Source organism: Nanorana parkeri, unplaced genomic scaffold (assembly GCF_000935625.1).
Source record: "Nanorana parkeri isolate BGI_ZX_2015 unplaced genomic scaffold, ASM93562v1 scaffold1177, whole genome shotgun sequence".
Lineage (NCBI taxonomy): Eukaryota > Metazoa > Chordata > Amphibia > Anura > Dicroglossidae > Nanorana > Nanorana parkeri.
Genome location: NW_017307445.1, coordinates 259,802 through 282,851, shown reverse-complemented (window position 1 = coordinate 282,851; position 23,050 = coordinate 259,802).

Genomic DNA, 23,050 nt, shown 5'->3' with positions numbered 1-23,050 from the left:
AAAAAAGAACTGTGCAGCTACGCACTAGCTTCGGTATAAAACATGAGCGTTTATTTATGCCAGGAACCTTTTGCTATGTTTGCTCAGTGATCCATTTTTGTGACCAGCTTGATTTATATTCCACTTCCCCCTCACTTGGATTTAAAATATGCCAATACAGAGGGCACTTTTTATGGGTCCTTTTTTTCTCTTCTGTCATCTTGTTTACAAGTCAAGGAGAAGCTAATCAACAAGTGAAAACAACAATACAGAAAAAGCCAATAGACACACTCGCCCTTTCATACAGTATATCTTAACAAGTTGTCAGTTGTGTTGGCTGCTGGTGTGAAAAACTCTACACAACTCAGGGGATGAATTACTGCTGTGTGTCATCATTTCACAGAAAAAAATATATAGTCCTGGAATGCAGTGCTAAAAGGTCATAGAGCAATTTTCAAATTAATGTTGTTGCATTTGCCAGTTGGGTATTTTTCATCAATATTTTCTGCCTGGCAAGAGTGTACGTGAAAGCAATTACTGATTTGACATGTTAACATATTAAGCTGACAAGTTGCAAAATTAACTTGTTAAATATAAGTGGATAGTACTAATTGAGAAATATGATGGTAATGGCTTGCTTCCATTTATAGGGAAAACATTGTAGCATACGACAGAATCCCATAACAAGTTAGTAGCAAGTCTAAAATTAGCCCAATTTAGGTTCAAAAAGGAAAAGTAACATCCACTATTGTTTCCAATAAATGTAAATTTGAATGTTGGGATTCACCCAAGTGATAATGATACCTTATCTATGCTAAGAGATCAAAAAAGAGTCCAATCTGTTGCTTACAACTGTTATCATGACAACTATCAAAAAGCTGTAAGTAGTTACTGATCGTTGGGATATAACATTATACTAATATTCTATAGTAAAGGGTATTTAAACAATAAAAAACAAACTCCTCTTATCTGCTCCCTTTTGGAATTTTTAATATACCATTAAATGTTTTTGTTATATCTGTTTGATAGGTGCAAAATACTACCTGCTGATTCTGCCAGAAATCCAGTAGGTTTGCTCCTTTGCTCTATGCCTCTGTTGCACTGAAATCTCAGGCAGTGCTGTCAGCCCTGCCCAGTACATAGATACAGTATTGTTGTTGCTTCTTCATAGATACAGTTAGTAAGCATTGTCCCCTTGTGTAGGGGCGTCCCTACAGATCTAACCGTCTGAGGTGGGGGAGTGCACGGTACCTCGGTCCAGCATCCTGCACAGCTTGCTAATGTCACTGGCTGCCTGGGGCTGGATAGGATGCTAGCCAGAGCATCACAGCTTGCCAAGATCTCTTGGCAACCTGGTACGCTCTGGCTGGATAGCGAGCAGCAGGCAAACCTGCAGCCCCCCCCCACGTAACCCAATGAAGTGCTGTCTGAGGCAATCACCTCAAGCTTTCTCATTATAGGGATGACCTCTGGGATAGAAACAAACAAATAATTATGAAGTATTAGGATGCTTTTCAATTTTTTTTGTTTTTCCTTAACTAACTGTTATAAGACTAACCTTTCAAAAATGTGTTACTCTGCTCCGCCAGTCTTGTGATCCAGGCACTCCTTCCAAACAGCATAGCTCAGTCATTGACCATTATTTTTCTTCTTTGCAGTTACATAAGATATCTTGGTCACCAAACCTGCCCCCCACACTACTGATTGTACAACTTTGGCACATGACTATACTAATAAGGTCAATATGCTGCTCTGTCCTCCTTTTCGCAAGCTCCCACTGGCTTCTGTCACTATTTGGATTTGGCACCACCTACACAGTAGCCTCATCCATTCATGGATCATTTGACAGTATCTGTGAATGGAGAGCAACACGTCCATAAGTCCTGTTTGCCACTATGGCAGAAGGCCTTTTAGTTCTCAAATGGAGTACAGTTGTGGTGACAACACCGCACTTGTGATCCATTCATACTTCCTCCCCTCCCTTACCTGAAAGTCTGTACTTGAGTATGGATAGGGACCAGAGGGACACCCTGCAGGAGCTTGATCATTGCACCCACAATCCACAGATTGCAGTTGCAATGCTTTACTGGCTCCAATGCAAATGAATAATAAAGGCACATTTTTTCTTTTATAAATGTGTGCACAATTATAATTTTTTTAAAGGTGGACTTTGCCTAAATAAATGGGGAATGCACCGCACAAAGAACAGAAAGTTTAGCTTACTTAAAAGCCCTGGTGAGACACCAGAACAGGAACTGAGGGGAAATGTTAGCAGCATATAGACTACAATAAATGCCTGACACAGAAATAACCCCTCCCCACTCTATCACATCCTAGAAAAAAGCACATTACTGATAGTTCCACTTTAAAAACTATAAATGAAAAAAACACACAGTTCTTTCTTATTTACTACAGCCCCACTCATTTATTTTTATAGATATGGAAATATAATGTACTACAAAATGCGTTGCCGGTTTATAAAAGGTGGCAATAAATTATTGCAAGCAACCACCATTCCAAAATGATTACCAGAACTGCTGAACTGATACAGAACATGATATTGAAATAAATGCTCCCCGAGTTCAAAATAAATCCATCAAATATGGGATGACTGCAGATAATTACTGAGGAGCACTGGGTGGAAAAGCAAGATGGTATTCACGACGCATCATGAATGCTATACATCACTTTTTTTTCGGAAAGATTTGAGGTGGCTTGTCAGCTTAAATGGATGCAAACATCTTATTTTGAAGAATGATGCAAATCTCATAAATGAGCTGGAAACCCAGGGAGGTACAGCGGCACGTTACAAATGAAGAATATATGTAGTAGGAAGAGCAAAGAGAGGAAGCAGATCTTCGGTGAGAAGGCAGAACTGTGTTCAGTGCCAAGTTTCTGTGTATGATTTAATCTTGCCTAAGACATTAGTTGTAATATTTGACCACAAGCTCCCGCTGAACTGGCACAACTTTCCCAAGCAGGGGCTTTTCAAGAGCAAATAAAGGCATAGTTGTGCTTTAAAATGTATCAACGCCTTTAGATTATTGAGTTGAATAATACATAAATCTGTGTTTATGAAGCAGATTGCTTCGATAAGGTAGAGGGGATTCTTTTCAGAGCACAGCTAAATATACACAGTGCACTCCTGTCAAAATTGAAAATTAAGCCTTGAAATGCATGTACGCGGTATATCCAGTCTACCGACTACTTCCGTTTTTTCCATCCAGACAGTGCTGTAGTGCACCAGTGAACTCCACTACCTGTTTTCAGTAATCTGAGAATTCCTGCTTTAGTCCCCATTCACACGGAGTGTTTTGCTGCATGTTTACTGAAGCGTGACAATGCTCAGCATTAAGGATCCCATTATTGTCAATGGCGGCCGTTGCAAGTCGCTTGTAGCTCGAAAAAGTGCACAAGATTTTTTTTAAGACCGAACCGTGTTTTCAGCTTCATAGACTTGATTGGAAAGCATGAAAAACAACTGCAAAATACATATGCTGCATGTTTTTCACTGTATTTCTACCAGTAACGGTATAACTAACAGCCATCTCCCCTGCATAGTGATTAGCTTTCCATTGGCAAAACAAAACACTTAAGCTCCATTCACACGTAAGAGTTTTGCCGAGCTTAGTTATGAGCCAGCCTGAGCATCACAGGCTTAAAGACAAGGAATCTCATTCATTTCTATGGCCCCTTCTCATACCTGAGTGTATTATCGCACCTTTTGATACACAAAGTTTCCCGTTGAGGTCTATAGGACCAAAAAGCACTATAATCTGCCAAAAAAGTAGCTCATGTACTTTTTCCAGTTATTGGTGTTTTTCTGCTTGTGACAAAATGCTCAGGTATGAACAGGAGCCATAGAAATGTATGGGATTCATTGTTTTGTCGTGCTAGGCATCGGAGCATTTGGGCGAGTACGAGTACTTGCCCAAATACTCGGAATTTGCACCGATATCGATACTAGTATCGGTATCGGTGCATCCCTAGTTTTGAGCATTTAAAGTGCGACTAAACTCAGGAGTTAAATCTTAAAAATGCATTCCAGTACCTTAACTATTAACACAAATGCATCTTATTTGTGCATCATTCAGCTGTAGACACTCAAATCATCTCTGAATTCATGCTGGCACTGTCCTTCCTTCTGGAGGGTGGCTACCTTTGTTCCCCATGTTCCCTATGTGTGTTGTAAAGTAGCCACCGCTCCAAGCTCATTCCTGTGATGGACTACAATCTCATTACAAATTAGTAACCTAAGTATGATTTCTATGCCCATAGCCCTCAGCTTGTGTAGCAAGCGCTTGTGTGGTAATAGTTAAGTTAAGGTACTGGAATGCATTTTTAAGATTTAACTCCTGATTTTAGTTGCACTTTAAATGCTCAAAACCCAACAATGTCCATTGCTGAACAACTGTTGACCATTGCAGGCATGGTACTCGGTTATCAGCATGCAAAACAGGAATAAAATCCAAAGGCTTTATTGCATAAGTAAAAGTGACGCTAAACTCATGTGGTAAATCTAAAAAATGCATTCAAGTACCCTAACTATTACATTACCGTACCTTATTTGTGCATCACTAAGCTGTCGCTTCTCAAATTATCTCGGAATTTGCGTTGACACTGTCCTTCCTTCTGGAGTGTGGCTACTTTTGTTCTCCATGGTCCCTGTGTGTGTTGTAAAGTAGCCACTGCTCCAAGATCGCTCATGTGATGGTCTACAATCTCATAGTCATTTGTATTGAAATTAAAGTCTATCATGGGAGTGAGCTTGGAGTGGTGGCTACTTTTCAACACACACAAGAACCATGGGGAACAAAAGTAGCCACCCTCCAGAAGGAAGGACAGTGTCAGCATGAATTCAGAGATTATTAGAGGATCTACAGCTGAGTGATACACAAAGAAGAAACATTTTTGTTAATAATTAAGGTACTGGAATGCATTTTTAAGATTTAACTCCTGAGTGTTGGGTTACTTTAATGTAGTAATGAAGGCCAAACATTTTCAAGTAAGGGAGGGTTTTAACTCCTATGAGCTTTTTTGCTATATGTGTTCCATTGGGTACATTACCCTTTACTACTACTGCTGTCCCGATAGCCACAACAGGAAGTGAGGGAAATTCCTGGTGGTCAGCAGGGTCACCAGAACCAGTGTCCCCATTGGAAGATTTCCCATCTACTCCTGTCCTGGGTTCTGGTGACAACCCCAAAAAAGGTTTTGGCTTCAGTTGCACCTTAAGTCTGAAAACACCTGAAAAACCCAAGAACAAATGCACAAAATAAGCTTCAAATGCTGAAAATGTTCACAATCAAGTGCGAATAGGGACTTAGAGGCACGTCCTAATAGACCTGCCACAAACTTCTTGCTGTCTTTTGTTGAAAGCTCAGAGTCTATCTAAACCCACAAACAAAAATATGTTATATTGCAGCTTTCCTTTATTTTTACATGATGATTCTGCCAGTAACACACACTCTGTCCTAAGAGGACAATGCTCAATGTACAGTATCTATAGAGGAACAGCGATGTCACCCAAGGTTGCTCTCCTGATTTGGTCTACAAACACCTACATATCTGGGAAAGCCTATAACTTTGGTTCATATTTCACTTTGTGCACAAATACTTACAAAAGCACAAAGGGTTGTTTTTCTAAAAGCATAAGGGCTTTTCACTTTGCAGGGGAATTTGCACATTGCAGGGGAAGTTTCCCTTATGTAGTAATGTAGTAATATTTCACTTTACAAAAATGTGTAAGAAAATAAATTAAAAAAAATGTTTTTGCTTGCTGTTCCAAGGATGCCATTGAAGTGCCCAGTAATGTCACCCTCACCTAGGCAAAGTGGCTGTAAGCCTGAGGTATTTTGGTTTTTAATTAATATTTTTTATTGGTGGGAGGGGGATTTACAAAATAGCCAGATCTTGAGTTTTAATGCAAAATTTATTTGAAAGCTGAACTCCAGGCAGATATACAAAGACACAAATGAATACAGTTCTGTATTCAATAAAACATTATTAAATGCAAACAAATATTTTATATACAGTATAATAATAATTTTATACAATTTTAAGCAAAAAAAAATCCTAGCTATTGCCAGGCCTTCCTGCCCTCAATGTATTCATTGCTATATGTTTCCCAAGATGGGAGTTCTGTTAGACAAGAGTTAAGGGCCAAACGTCACAGAGAGGCTTGGATGAGGCTGTGTGGCTTTTACTCATATTTGCAAATGTATGAAACTAAAACCTGTTTTTAACACTTTTTTTGCTGGGTGCTGTGCTTAGAATTTGTTGCATTCTATTTTTAACAGTGCGAGTACCAGAATTTGACCGGATAACCTCTTGCAGTCCACGTACAACAGCTCACACTATGAAGGTAAAGCAGCTCAAGGAGCCAATCAGTTGTGCTAAAGTGATTATGTATTAACCAGGAGCTTGCTGATAAGTGGAGAGAGCAGAGTTACAGAAAGCTGAGCTTATCAGGATTTTCTTTTCCAGAGTCACATAGTGGGGGCTGGAAAGGACATGTAAGTGTTGCTGAACTGTAGAAGAGCATAATCAGGTCTCATGCTCTACCAGTACATGTATCCATTTGCCTGCAGTTTAAAACATCAGTGCTAAGAAATGTCTCACAACCACCAATCAGAATTAAAGCGCCTTGGACATTTTATTGTGATTGATTATACAGAAAGTTAGAAAGAGGAAGCTACACGACACGGGCATTGTGAAGTACGTTCCTTGCGGCTTTGTGAGGTGTTCTCTGCATTCTGCCTACAAGATTATACAGAATTTCAATTAGATTAAAGTAAATTGTGTGGACATTATGATTGAAGCACAGCTGGAAAACATTAGTAGCTACTGATTTGTTTCAGTTGCTATCTGGAATTACTCTTTAATCTTAGCTTGTAAAATCTAACCTGAAGAGCAGCACATTTAGCAGCATTTATACAGCATTTTAAAGACATCAAGCAGCTGTTTAGCAAGTTCTTGGCAAACACCGCTCATTCTGGGGGGAAGGTTACATTCCTATTTCTCAACTGTACGTCTGTAAAACCAAAAGTCACCCCTGATCTCCTGTGATAGATCTAAAGGTGGCCATACACTTTACAACCATCGCAAGACCTTGGTCTTGCGATGGTTGTAAAGTAATTATAAAAACGTACGATCTGCCCATCTTGGACAGGCAGCTCGTACTTGCGATCATCGAAAGCCTGCCCCCCTGAGGGGTGGGCTTCCGATGACCGCAATGCTGAATGGGCAGTGTGCGCGTGCGCACACCGGCCCGTTCGGCATTTGTCTCCGGAGCATCACTCAAACCAGCCGAAAATCGTAAGATTTTCAGCTGGTTTTCTAGCATGCTCCTTAGAAAAAAGATGTGCGACCGTAGAGTAGGAACGGTTGCACGTCTTCATTCACACTGCACGATTCTGGTACGATCACGGGATTTCCCGTGGTTCTCATATGAGAATCGTATTTGTAAATATTTACAGCAGTGCATGAAAATGTGTGACTTTTTACTACTTTTGTTTGTATTTGCGCTGCTTTTCTTGCTCATGTGAATGCAAAATCAACTTATAAGCAAACCAGAAGCTAATCAGAAGCAAGTAGATATGTAAGGAAGGAAAGCCAGGAACAAGTATTACCAAACTGCAGAGCAAAAGCTTCAGTCCAACACAAGCACTGAGTAAGCGGTCTGTGCCATCTACGTTGGTGCACAAATGAGAAGCAATGGCTGCTGCTGACAAGGGCTCACCAACATCATGTACACTTTAAACCCCTTTAAACATCTTTCGGGATTGTGAGAGGGACACCAGTTGTTCGTGAACAAGAGAAGCCGCTATTTGGCTGTGACGGAGAGCAGGGATTTCTGCGATACTGCAGGGGAAGCGCGCCTACTGATATCCGCTCTGCTTCCGGGGGAGATTTGAATACATTGAACGGGTGGATCGAGAGACCAGGCTGACACTTTTCAGAGGGGCTATATTTGCTCACTATATCTGATGAGTAATTACTGCTTGGGGGGCTGCTGGCTTAAAGATTGGGATTAAGAAGAACCTTTCTTCACTACTTAAAGTATTCATCATTTAAACAACTTGTTTTCTTCACTGACACACATCACAATATATACCAGGACTGAACTAGAAAGTATAATTTTTTATTGAATTTGTATTCCACACCTGAATAATTTGCTACAATGTTTTTTACTACATGAATGGCTTTATTTTTTAGAATGCAATGTTGTATCACTGAAAGATTTTCACAGAGATCTAACTGATTCATGGTTATACAGTAACTATTGACATTTGTTCCTTCATTATATTTTACATATTTTATGAGGATTTATTGTAATTTTCACCTTTAACACTGGGTATTTAGTTTCATTCACCCACCCTTAGCGCTGTGTTATATTTTTTTTAATACACAAGGTTCTCCTTTCTCACAGCAGCTTTGGGGTTAATAGCTTTTAGCCGATTCCAGGAGCGCAGATTTTTTTTCTTTATATTAAAAAGTAGATATGTAAGCTGGCAAAAAAATTAATTTAGGATTTTTCTTTCAGATTTCAGTTCGGAAAGTTGGATTCGGATCTTTCTGACTTTCGTTTTGTTTTTTGATTTGCCAGAAAACAGTTTTGTTTCATTTTAAAGGAAATTTAGATGATCTGAAATTTAGTTAAAAGAACATTCAGATTCGTTTGCATTCGGTCTCATTGGAATTTGGACATTCAAGAAATTTCATCCAAATTTGCATTTGGAACAAAATTACATTTACTTGTCTAGAAGCAAGCTAAGTCAATTCCATAGCAAGTCATATCAACACAAAAGTATATAGTATCTGAACTGCTTCTGAGCTGATTCTTATGTACATGCGCCCTAGTAGTTGAAGCCATCATCATTAAGACCTGCGTGATTTAAAGTACATTTCCAGAAGTGCTTCAATGCTCAACCCTCAGATTTTCATGCTACTCTATTTTGTACATTCACATCTGAGTGCTTTGCTGTCACTCAGCATGAACTAAAAGTGCGGTAGCTTCTTTGGGGTATGATCGTGCATTTTTGGCCCCAATGGACTTCAATGGGAGTACCTGCAAAATGCACTTCAGGTGCTATTTTGCATCTAAGCATCTCTTCCTCCTAGTAATTTGCTTTCAATTGACTAAAACAAAAATACTCAAGCCTGAAAACTTGTAAAAAACACATGTGCAAACGCACAAAGAAAGCCGACGGAAAATTACCAGTGTGAGTGAAGACTGAGCTTTATTACTTTTACAAAGCCTACAATGAGTCTCAGGAGCAAGATGAGGAAGTCTATCAGTCAGGCAGTAACAATATCCAGCTATCACCCATGTATAGGCCTGGACTGGCAATCTGGTAACAATGTCTAATCCCACAAGACCTGTTGTAGTTGTGATTGTTTGAGCTAGGGTTGTACCTCTGTGTGCCTCAATTATTCTTGTTCCGTAAAATAACAAAAATTGACTGCATACAATGTTTATTTTATTGCCATTAAATTGGATCTCCAGGCAAACAGCTAATACACAGTTCAATAACTTATGGTCACTGGTTCATGTGCCAAAGTATTTATTTTATATACAGTCCTGGACTTCTATTACTGCCTAAAAACTAAGCGGCTGTGCTAATTGTCACAACAGGATAATCGTGAAATGATATATAAAATGCACTGCGCTCAACATAAATATTTAAAGTCTATAAAGTGTAATGATGATTCTCCTAATAGATAGTCCCACTGAGCAAAATTCCAATCCACAAAGCCTCCACTCACAAACATTCACCCCTCCACTGGGCCTACTCCCTGGAAACAATGACCCACTACCAAAATTGGGTCATGTAATAACATCATTGTTTCTAGGGAGTGAACCTGCCGATAGGTGCATGTCTGTGAGGGTGACGCATTGAGTGGAGGCTTTGTAAATTGAATTTTGCATCAGTGGGGCTATTTATTAGAAGAGCATCATCATTGCACTTTATGGACTTTGCACTTTATGTATTTTTGCACTTTATATAGATATATTTGGTGCATGCACAGCATTAGAAGTTATAGGTGTATATGATTGGCATATTGCATATTATTTGTGTTTGTTATTTGCACATATAGTATACTGTATTAGGGGAAGAAATTTATTTTGAGTGCAGTGCACTTTAAATATCATAGTATTTATTATTTTGTCTAGATATTCTTGTGGTATTCATACCTCTGCTAGCCAGGATGAGCACTCTGCTACTTCTTAGTTTACCAATACTGTTTTCTTGATCAGTTCCCTGTTGATTGGACAAAGGTGATGATGTTGATCCATTCCCAATGAACAGGCTGGAGGCGAGGTAGTGACATGAAGCCACAAAGCTGAATTAATGAACAAGTAAAGAAGGGCTACCTCCGCACTGCAAAGGTTAAGTACTCCTTTTGGTCTAGGGGGTAAAATGACAAAGATATAGTAATAATATATAGCATCAAATGGGGCTTTTTAGGTGCCAGAAATTTTTTTAAACTCATGTCTGGATAAAATTATATTTTATTAATATATATTAAAACATTTTCTTTAAAACAATGATACATCTGTCCACCTTGCTGAGTAATGGTCATATCACATAATATGGATTCCATACACGTTAGGTACTGTGAATACCAGAGAATAGTGGAACCCTCTAAATTAGCTTGTTCATATGACGTAAAGACTTGACGCGTTTTGTGATAGTGCTTCTTGAAGAGTCCAATGAATCCAAAAATGCACAACTACATGTTAATGCCAAACAACATTTGAATGAGCACACAATATGAATATTCTTATCACCATCCAAATGCATCTTCTCTTGACCCTGCTTACATTCTGTGGACAGTCAGCAGCATCCGGCACCCACAAACAGGGGTGGGGGGAACCTGGCAAAATGCATGCAGTAAAACGCCCAAGTAAGGGCTTTCCGAGGAGATCAAAGCAAAGCCAAATGAGTTACCTATATAGATAACATATAGATCAATTTAATTTAAGCCAATAGCTAGTTACTATAGAAACACCCCTATATTTTCCTCCATAGATAAGTTTATCTAGCGGAGAGCGAGGGGGGCTGCAGGGATCGATCTAGCAGCCAGGCGGGACCAAGGTTCAGGTGAGTATAACACTCGCAGTGCAGGGTTAGCCCCACTGCAAAGGTAATTTTTATATTGCCCAGAGTTCTTCTTCACAGAACTGTGTCACCTGTCCAGCTGTGCTGTGTCAAAGAGGTTTGTAAATCACAAAACTGGCTGACTAGCATTACATTCCTTTGGCATGTAAAATGGTAAACATATACAGTATATATTTCAACTTTGTATTTAGCTGTTGATCTGGATTTTCACTTTAAGAAAGTATGTTCATGTATACAAATGTTTTTGCAGGTTTCGTACATGGCAATGCTGCTTTATGTTTTCTGTGTAGCAGTTCCCCAACTCCACCTTTCTAACAAATATGTATTGTTAGGCCATGAATAAACTATTAGACTTTGTTCAGTTGTTTTAAGATGTAAGCGAAGTAAGATGTGATCATTCTAATGTTCTAGGTTTCTGGGCACTTCCTTTTTAAAACTCATGCAGTTGCAACATAGACATATAACAAGCATATTAACATAAAGCAGGCTACAGGCAGTAAACTTTCAGCTGTCTTATTTTCATAGCCAGTCTGGCAGTAACTCTTTATTTTGTATTTGTAACTGTGCAATAAGTCTTTTATATTTTGTAAGAACACTAAAGCATTTCAGTCCATCAGCATATATTTCTGACAACAAAATAACATTAAGAATGTTTGTTTGCTGCCTCTTGCCCTTCACAGATTCTACCGGTATCGCTGAAATTTTAAAGTCAATTTCAGATTCACACTTATCAATTTTCTGCACTACATCTCACTCAGGGATCAATGTGCCCATCTGAGATAATAGATGTCTGAAATGTTTTTTTCTTTAACCTTTATCCAAGCTGGCACTTTACTATATGCACAATATGCTTCCACAATATGGTTCCATGGTTCCTAAGCACTGCTCACTTTTAAGAAAAATGGCATCACCTTTTTAAAAATTATTTGGCAATGGAGCCTCTCACAGTGGGGTACCTCATTTCTAAAGGTGGCCATTCACTTATAGGTTTCTTTTGTTCTGCCTGGGGGCTGAACGAAAGAAATTTTACAGATGAATCTATCTATGCAAAACAGGGCTATTGTATTTTGTACTGCCTGGGCTATTGTATTTTGAGGGTCAGGGAATCCCACTGTCAGATTACCTGAACAGTGGCTGGAGCTAATTGGCTGCAGTCACTTTTTAGCTGACCAATTTTTCACTCGGCTCCATTGACAAAAGTCAATTCAATCAACTTTTGTCGAGCCAGTTGGTGTCAGCAGGGCCACCCATAGCTCAAATTGCAGCTGATTTAGCAGGAGACAGCTAAAATTCGAGCAGTATATGGCCAGCTTTAGAGTCTACAGACAAAGCCCCCACATGGGTATAATTTCATGCAGGCCTTCTTTATAATGAAACTTAATCCTCCTGTCCCATCGCACTCCTGACTGGACAAAAACCCAAATCCAACTGGGTGGGTGCAGTAGTGACAACGGATGCCTCTGTGAAATGTAGATAGATGAAAGTAGTCACTCGCACTCCATGATATTAAAGTCAATGCGGTTTATTGACTGAGATAACACGCTAAGGAGATGTGTGTTATCTCAGTCAATAAACAGCATTGACTTTAATATCATGGAGTGTGAGTGACTACTTTCATCTATCTTCTTTATAATGAGGTGGTTGCCTCAGATGGCATTTTATTGAGTCTAATGGGGTGTGCCTGCTGCCCCCTTTCCAGCAAGAGTGTGCCAGGTTGCTAAGAGCTCTTAGCAAGCTGTGACACTCTTGCTGGCATCCTGCTCAGCTCCTGGCCAGTGACATTAGTGGATATGGTGGGGCACTGGAAAGAGGTGCTGTGGGCACCTCTTCACACCCCCCTCTCGGACCTGCACCACAAGCACAACAAACTGCCCACCCCCCACTCCCACCCAAGAATTGTAGTGGTGCCCTGATTGCATGTACCTTACATTAGTCATGCTAGTTTTCCTCTAACTCCTACTGGTCTATTGGGCTAGTCTAAAAGGCTCTTCCAGGATTGCATATTGTCATATCCCATTATTAGAGGTTGACAGTCCACTTAACATAGATGACTGGCAGTACTCGATCTCTGCTGCCCCTTTGCTGATGGAAGAGCCCATAAACCAGGCTGACATGCAATGCATTAAAAGCATTAGCACTGCCAAACATGCAATAGTGCACAGGCACACACGGAAGTGTGCAGTATGGAACATGCGTGGAAACACACACGCATGAAAGAAGACATGCACGGACCAACAGGGTGGCGCACAGGAAGTTGCATAGGACATGCACTAATGGGCTGGCCTATATAAACAAGCTTCTAATGTGCACAGGTTGCTGGAAGATATTCAGCTTGTTCCTGTCTCCCTGTGATCTGATTTGTCTACTTGATTCCTGCACCTGACTCGGCTTGTTTCCTGACCACTCCTTTCGCACGCTGCCTGCCACTGAGACCTTGGCCTGTTTGCTGGATTACTCTCTGCCTTCTGCCTGGTACCTCGCTGATATGCTGCTCTCAACCTTTTTCTGTGCCCCCGACATCTCTCCTGGTTCTCGACTCAGTACTTCGCTGCCCGGCTGGCTGTGACCTTGGACTATATCCTCAACCTGTGTCTGTCTCCTGTTCCAGTTGGGTCCCCTGGGTTCCTGGACTCACGCAGTGCAGTTTGCTTCATCGGCACTCGTGCTACTCTGTGTCCACACACTCCCTGTCCCAAATTCCAGGGGGTGAAAGGGAAGCCCCCTCATCCATTAGGTCTCTGCTCAGGTACGTGACACTCACTTTCTTATTTACTGCCCCACCCTTTTCTGTGATTGGTGAGGATGCAGACAACAATTTTATGAGCATCATTCATATTGTCTCTCTTATTTACCAGTCTGTGAAATCTCATAGATCTTTAAATAATCATTAGGAATTATATGTTCTAACACTGTAGATATCAATACAAATTAGTCTGGTGTGTATGATTCATCTGAGATTTACTTCATTTTCATTGTTTTTTTATATGTATAGACTTAGAAAAAAGCAAATACTACTGTCAGATTTATATTACTTTTCATTATATCACTGGGGAGATTTAACCTCACCATCTATCCCACTGACAGGTTGTGAAAGCAAAACAAGAAAAGAGAAGAATGGTCATCATGTTTGTATGGAGTTATGCTTTAAATCTGTTAGATTAAGCCCTTCAGAGCCTGGTGAAAAGAACGTATTAAAATGCTTCAATGCTAGTCAAAATCTATGTGCCTGGCATAAGCACGGCCTTAGGTATTCGTCACATATCAGATGATGAAAAGAGGATGGCAGTTAATATGGTGGAAACATTTCCAGCAAATACAGTGACTAATCTTGCTTGATTACATTCTTTAGCATGTGTCTAGGGATGTGCAGGCTTTCACAAACACAGATAAATGAAGAGGGATGAGATGGCTGCTAATGAAAAAATATCAGGTGAGAGCAATATTCACCAATTGGGATTTAGGATTTGTTGGAACTGAGTAACAAAGGAACTTAATGGCAAAACTAGATTACTCATTTTATCACCAACTAAAGCTTTAGATTAAATGTATCCTCAGATATACTACAAATTCCATTGGCTAAATTTACTTTTCAGATGGAGAAAGATTAAATGTGTGTCCCCCGACTTCCTATACTGGTATTTATATTCCCTAGTAAAGTGAAGTCTCCTTGCTGCCATTATTGTTGAATTTTTGCTTAAGCACTTTTATTGTTTTACAGTTCTTCGCCTCGCCATATAGCCAAAAGTAAAATGCCGCTTAGAACCTGCAGCTTTTTGTGTCACCACTCTGTCTCCAGATGATCATGGGTGCAATGCTAGCACTATGACTGGGCCAGAGTAACAGAGTATTGGGAGTAAAATAAAGGAGATGTACTCACACAAGTAAAGCCAGGCATGTCAAATGGGCCATTCGGTGGTGATATTTTGGTGCAGCAAGTATGTAGAGGCTCAGAGATATAATCCCAACAGAACTGTATTCTTTTAATCAATAACTGTCAAAGGTAAGAGCACAGCAGACAAGGCACCAATAGTGTATTAAAAGTAAAAGTAAATCATGTACAGTATATACTCACTTGGATAGATGATAGAAGCATAAGACTGCCTGCCGTGGCCACCGGTCAGACAGATTGTCAAGCTCTATGTCCGTTCTGGTGTGGTTGAAGCTCCACAGGATGCTACGTGCCAAGAGAAAGTTAGCGGCATCCTTAGCTACACAACCATGAGGACATCACTGAGCTTCAACCACAGCTACAACTGACACCGTGCTGGACAATCTGCCTGACCGCTGACCACGGCAGGCAGTGTTAGGCCCATTTCACTCTGTCTGATAATGTACATGTGTCTGTTTACATCAGATTACCAGCACAATCAAGTACAGCTAAATGGAACAAGGGAAGAACATATAATCTTTATGCAAATAGTTGGCTTTACATATAGTGTATGCAAATCATAACAATTAACTTCTCTATTTGCTCCCTTTTTGGTCTGTTAAATACACTATTAAAAGTGTTTTGTTATATCTGTTCAATAAGGACAAAAAAAGTACCTGTTGATGGCCTTAGGGCAGTAAAAACAGTTTCTATTTAAAGCTGAACTTCAGGCAGATATATAAAAAACAATGAATACAGGAATGCATATAATTTTCTAATATCTAATGACTTTAAAGGAGAACTATGGGGTCAGTGTTTTTCCCCATAGTTCTCCTTAGGGTAACGGGAGGACACAAACTAGCGTCCTCCCGTTACCCTAAGCTCAGTATACCGCGAGCTACAGCTCGCGGTATACTGAGACGCCGCAGCCGGAACGGATCCCGACCTGGACGTTGGGATCCGCCCAGCTGCATGAGTGACAGCTGGCTCTGCCTATCTAGAGGAAGAGCCAGCTGTACCCGCCCCCCTCCCCTGTCTGTTCTGCCAGTCAGCGCTGGCAGATCGGAGTGGGGAGAGGGGAATCCAGCCCCTCCCCCTGTCACGGCAGAGAGCCGTGACAGGATCGAGAGGTGAGCGAACCCGGTATTTGTTCGCTCACCTCCCGATCTACTGAGCCGACCTGTGACAGTCTCATTGTCACAGGTCGGCTAGAACTATGAGGTGAGTGGAAATCACTCATCTCATAGTTCTCCTTTAATGCTGTGTACATCAGAAACAGACCTCTAGAGGTATGGTCATCACTAATCAAGCATGGAGACAGGCATAGACAGAAGAGAAATTACCTTCCTCATCAGTATGTCTCAGGACTGGATGTTAGGATATAGAAATGCTTTAGGAGATAAAACAGGTTCCCTATGTATTGCAACAGTAAATGTAACTGTTTGCCTGGTGTCCAGCTTTAAGACATTTCGACAGGTGTATAGTTTATCTATGTTCAAAATTTCTTCAATACCTAAAGCCCAACTCCACTTTCAGTGTAATTCAGCTAAATACATTCCAGGTGCATCAAGATAAAAGGTGTTTAAAATTCCTAATTTAAAAATCCAAAATTGGAAGTTAATCATGAGTCAATGGAGGGTCTGTTGACTTGCAATTGTGCCTTATGATTTCGTTCCGAAATGGTGCGTTCTGTTTTTTTAGCTCATGCTAATGCAAGGGTGCCTAAAAAATTGTGTATATGGGGCTAGTTCACACCACTGTGTTGCATTGGAAAAAGTAAAAGTAGTGCATATGGAACTTTCTTTTTAAACGTAATGTAATGCAAGGAAATGGAGCGGTGTGAACTGGTCCCATTCACACCCATTCATTTTTTGGGGTTACTTTCCGTTGGCATCCATTGGCATCCGTGGAAAAGATTGCAACAAATCTGGTGTGAATGGGGCCTAAAGTGTTACAATTTTTTTTTCCTAAGTAAGCAGCCACAGCCTGAGTATAAAAACAGTGGTCTTTCTGCAGAGGTCTGACACCCCTAATTAGTTAGACCGGGAGCACTCCAATCAGCAGCAATCATAGGCTTTGCTGACTGGAGAGCTCTATTTAGGCCTCTGCAGAGAGACCACTGCTTCCAAACAGGGAACAAGGGTCCTTCTCTGCAGCATGCTGACAAGAAACATATTTTTCTACTCAAGATTTGGCTGCTTTCTAAAAAAAAATGATTGTAATACTTTTCACACCTTTTTTGATGCCCTGGGAATGTGTTGACTGATTTAAACTCAAAGTTTAGTAGGGCTTTAAATACTGTAACACAATTTGATGCTGGATATTGCAGTTACCGTAATTTGATCAAATCATTTTATTGCTAGCTTATCCTAAAGACGATTGCCTTAGATGATATATTGATAGTTACAATATTACATTATTGCTAACAAAAACAGGATACATGCTTTTAATTTTATCCTTCTCCCTTTCTATGTTCTCGCCATCTTTCTTCTCTGAATACACACAACAGCAGGGAACATATCATAGCTTAATCGAATAAACAGTAGCTAATGATTATGCAGTAGAATATATAGCTGGTCCTTCATTGGTCTCTGGTGTATCTTAGTAGAGTATGGTACATTGTGCAAATGAATTCCTACCGAGAAATTGTACAACTAACTTATAGAATTCTATACATCAAGATTGAAGAACTGTTTCAGAAGTGATTCAAACTGACATCACTTCAAACAAAGCTGAGGTGTTTTTTCTATGCTTACATCTGGATTTTACTATGACAATTATTGTGAGACATCATGTGTAGCAGGAAGGTACGAGATATAAGGAAGTTGAAATGAGCATATTCTGTAACACATGGTTTGTGAAGGATGATAGATCCCACAGACACTTGCAAAGTTTATTTATTGTCAATTTGATTACATAATGCTGAGTGACACCATGACAATTATTCCTGATTGTGGGATTGTAAGATTGGCGTAGTGTAAAGGCATTAAAGTAAATTTTTTGCACAATTTGAATAATATGACTAGCCTATATCACTTACTTATACTTAGTATATTTGGTTTTCATTGTCATAGGACTATAACCTCCAGAACCTAGTCAATGCATTCCAATAGGTGGCCTAGTAAAAACGTGATTGCCAATTCTGTCCTTATTATCTCAAAGTTCGTGTTCTTGTCAACCATGTGACACCGTGGGAAAATGGCTATACAGCTGTGTTGGATAGAATAAAGTGCTGATGATATGCTTAAGAATCTGCCCCTCCATCTATAATTGGGAATATTACCAAAATAGAGCAGTTCCTGCCATGCATGACTATAATAATGAAGCCGTTGTGCTGCCGGGTCTAGGCACGGAGGAAGACTGCTGATGGGACCGTGAGAGAGGTGGCCCGGCCGGCGGAGGCTGCGGGTGGCTGAAGGAAGAAGCTTCAGCGGCCGGACAAAGATGCAGGAAGAAGAGGCATATCCTGGGAGCAGGCTGGGGAGCTGCAGGTAAGAGGAGCAGTATGTGTGCAGGGAAAGGGACCTTGTACAGCCCATAATAGATCCTGCACAGCCTACTTGAGAGTCTCTGTGCAGGGTCTATGGTGGGCTGTGCAAGGTCTATGGTGGGCTCTGGAGGGGTCTCTGGTGGTGTTTTCAGGGACTCAGGAGTGCTGTGCAAGATCTACGGTGGGATGTGCGGGGTCTTTGGCAGTCTCTGTCTGAGACCCTACAGAGCCAACCAGAGATCCTATACAGCCCACCTCAGACCCTTGCTTCCCTGCAACGCTAAGGCCTCATTCACACAGCTAAGTGTCGGCCCATATAGATCCATGCGGCATGCACGGTCATAACGGGCCGTTCCCAGGAAGGACAGGTGTTGCGTGTGTTTGTACGCAGCAGCCTGTTCTTCTCTATGGGAGGATGCGGCCCTATGCACACCCGAACTGCACATCCATGCGGGTGCCATGCTCGGACACCTGTCTGTGTATGAGTACAATCACACGCAACACCTGTCGTTCCCGGGAACGGCACGTTACAACGTGCACGCCGCATGGATCTGTACGGGGCGGCTCTAAGCTGTGTGAATGAGGCCTAATAGCGCAACCTGTCAGAAGCTGCATCCAGCAACTTGACAGGTTACGCAAAATGTCTTGAACAGGCAGGGGTTGAACGAATTTAGATGGGGGGTCGGGGGGGGCGAATTTTGTCGTGTCTAGGGCAGCACCAAACCTAAATACACCAGTGGATCTGCCCTGAAACAGCTGATCGGTCCTGAAATGTTACTTCTATCCAACTTTGTGAGTGCAGTGGAATGTGAGATCACAGTCGGAGAGAAGTGACATTTCAGGTCTGATCAGCTGTTTCAGGGCAGATCGGTTGTCCTGCACATGCAATTTGCGATGCCGAACTGCCCTGGAACAGCTGGAAAAGTGCTGGAATGCTTCACCTATTGGCGGTCACACATTCCACCGCCGAAAAACTGGGCGGGATTACGTTAAAACATGTGACCATGTCACCGGTCACACATTCTAACGTAGTCACAACCTTTGATAGAACACCGCCATCAGGGGGGTATGGCTGGTACCCATGTGAGGGGTCTGGGGGGCCTCTTACATGGGTATCAACTGTACCGGGGTGGCATCCCGACGACCAGACCAGCCAACCATGGAACCTGCAGAGCCCACCATAGAGAGTCTCAGGTGGGCTATGCAGGATCTATGGTGTGCTCTGCAGGGTCTCAGGTAAGTCCAGCACGCTACTGCAACATTAGAGACCGCTAGGATGGGGGGCAGTGTGATCCGCTCCCGTGCCCCAAACTTGGGAGGGGGGCCCAAGATAAAATCTTGCACCAGGGCCCTTTGGTTATTAGGTCCGCCACTGGGGATGAGGTATGCCGTCGGGTCCCCTCCTCTCTCCTGACACTGTCAGGCTCTCGGTCCATGACTGAGTGCCCGACATTTTAGAGGGGGTGTCATTTTGGTGTCACCCCTGCAATGGCGTGACCGGGGGCGGGCCGCACCCCCCACACCCCCCTTGTGACGCCACTGTACAACACTCATCATAACAACATGTATCATAAGAAAAATCAAGAGCACAACACAAGCACATTGGCACATCCTTGTAAAGGATTCATATTTGAAAGAAACCATCCCTAAAGTGCCTGGTTGTACCTGCAGATGGGCGAAACCATAAAAAACATTGCGGCACTAAACAGTCTGAAAACAACAAAAAAAACCCATGCAAAGGTGATTGATCAAATCAATAGATCGGACCGGCCGATCACTGTAACCAGACTAACACATTTTGGGGTGCATCCCCTTCATCAGAGTCTCTCAGACTAACACATTTTGGGGTGCATCCCCTTCATCAGAGTCTCTCTCTGATGAAAGGGATGCACCCCAAAACGTGTTAGTCTGGTTACAGTGACCGTCCTGTCCGGTCTATCGATTTGATCAATCACCTTTGCGTCGTTTATTCCGGATGATGGGAGACGTGTGTCAGATATGAATTAGTTACATGCATGATTATATGCTCCAATTGTGAGTATTCTTAACGTTTTTCTTTTAACAATAAACCTTACGTATTTCACGAGGAGAGGGTGCTGTCTTTTCTGTTGTTTTTTGCATGTTTGTGTGGATGCCCTTGTTGGCTGAGACTAGCTGCCTTCCTCATCCAAGAGGAGGAAGATAGAAAGTATTTTTTGGAGTGGACACATCACTAGCGCTGACTAAATTGTATGACTTTGTCTGTGAGGAATGTATAGAGGGGGGTTGTGGGTGTCCCCCCTGTCTTACACTGACAGTGGATTTCTCCTCCTTTCCCCCTTTATTGGTTGGGGGTTCCAGCCATCAGCCAGCAGGAATGTTTCTAGGTAAGCCTATGCTTATTGCATGATCCAGAATCATTGTTAGACTTTGGTGATTCTGATCATTTTACTCGCATCCATATACTCTTCTCCCTTTCTGCTAGTTCCTTCTGAAGTTAATACTGAAAAGAATATAAAATCACAGCATGAGTCATTTCTACCTCTCTTGCATTGAAAATCGCAATTAGAATACATTAAGACAGGACTGACAATACCAGTAGAGCAACGACAATACCAGTTCCCATACAGTATAAACAGGTAATTGATGACATACGATAATAACTACTATGAAGAACTTCAGTCATTTTTGCAGCTGATAAAATATACACTAATGCATACATACACTATACCATATAATTTTATTTGCTCACCAAATTTTATTTGGTCTCCTCCCAATGCTGGGTATTAGCTAATTTCTATTGATTTACTGCATGGCTGACTGGGGCAGTATCATCATGTAAGAGATTAGCTTTCTATTGGCAATTTCACTTTGCAATAGCCTATAGCAAACAAGCTATTGCACCCGCCCCCTACTGCTTTCAAACACCAGAAGAGGACCTGATAGAAAAATTCAGGTCCCCCTCTGCTGATTGACAGCAACAGTGGGCGGGTGCATTAGCTAGTTTTCTATTGGCTATTGCAAAGTGCAATAGCCAATAGTAATCTAGCTATGCAATCGTATGCCTTTTTTTTTTCTTTTCTGACTGACGGTCAGGCCGCGGCTCCCGATGTCAGAAAAGGAAAAAAAAAGGATCCCAGGGAAAGGTTTAATCTGCTCGATTGAGCAGATTAAACCTTTCCGTTAAAAAGTGTGTTTCTCCCGGGAGAGTTAGGATGTGTACTCACCGGCCCAAGCAGCTCCATCAGGTAACGAAGGGAAGGGGGAGGAGTCCAGTGACATCACGGACATCGACATCATCGGACTCCTCCCCCCTTCCACTCGTTAGCCGACAGAGCCACTTGTGGAAGGGGGAGGAGTCCGGGGACGTCGATGTCCGCGACATCACCGGATCTCCGACGGAAGACCCGGAAGCCGGCGGAGAGGTGACTACGGAGCCAAAGAACTTTGATCGATCAAAATAATTTTGATCGATCAAAAAAATTAACGATTAATCGAGGAATTAATCATTAATTTCCGCAGCCCTAGTTATTTCATATTTCGTAATTCGTGTCCGAAACTCAATTCGGATTTGTACGAAATACGAATTTTTGTTAGTTTCGGCACATTTTCGTAACTGTACGAACATTCGTTATGATGAAGTTAAGAAGCAAAAATACCTTTGTTAATATTGGAGTCGATGTGGTAGTTGTTTTTTTATCCGAAATATGAATTCCGTTAACGGATTCCGGATCCGAATTTCGGATTTAAAAAAAACTACCATCAACTCCAATATATTAACAAATGTACTTTGCTTTTTAACTTCAATATAACGACTGTTTGTAACGGAACGAAATACCGTCAACGGAATTTCGTATTTCCTGCCTGTATTGTAATGCAACTCTCAGCAGCAGGAGAGAAAACCTCTGATTGGTCAACCAAACGAAATACGAATTCCATTAACGGATTCCGGATCCGAATTTTCGTATTTCGGATAAAAAAAAAACTACCATCAACTTCAATATATTAACAAATGTACTTTGCTTTTTAACTTCAATATAACGAATGTTCGTAACGGAACGCAATTCCGTCAATGGAATTCCGTATTTCCTGCATGTATTGTAATGCAACTCTCAGCAGCAGAAGAGAAAACCTCTGATTGGTCAACCAAACGAAGTACGAATTCCGTTAACGGATTCCGGATCCGAATTTCGTATTTCGGATAAAAAAAACACTACCATCAACTCCAGTATATTAACAAATGTACTTTGCTTTTTAACTTCAATATAACGAATGTTCGTAACAGAACGAAATTCCGTCACGGAATTTCGTATTTCCTGCCTGTGTATTGTAATGCAACCCTAAGCAGCAGCGGATCCGTATTTCGGATTAAAAAAAAAAATCTTGTCATGTTGTTCAACCTCATTTACAGGGGTAATATTAGTTCCTGTTTCAAAGAAATTCGAATCCGAAATTCGTTAACGGAATTTCGTATTTCGGATATAATTCGGAAATTGCAATTCGGATTTCGGATGCTTCCGAATTTACGAATTTCAGGAAAATTCATACGAATTTCGATTCGTAACGGAACGAATCGCACATGTCTAATTTACAGCTTTAATAAGAAAT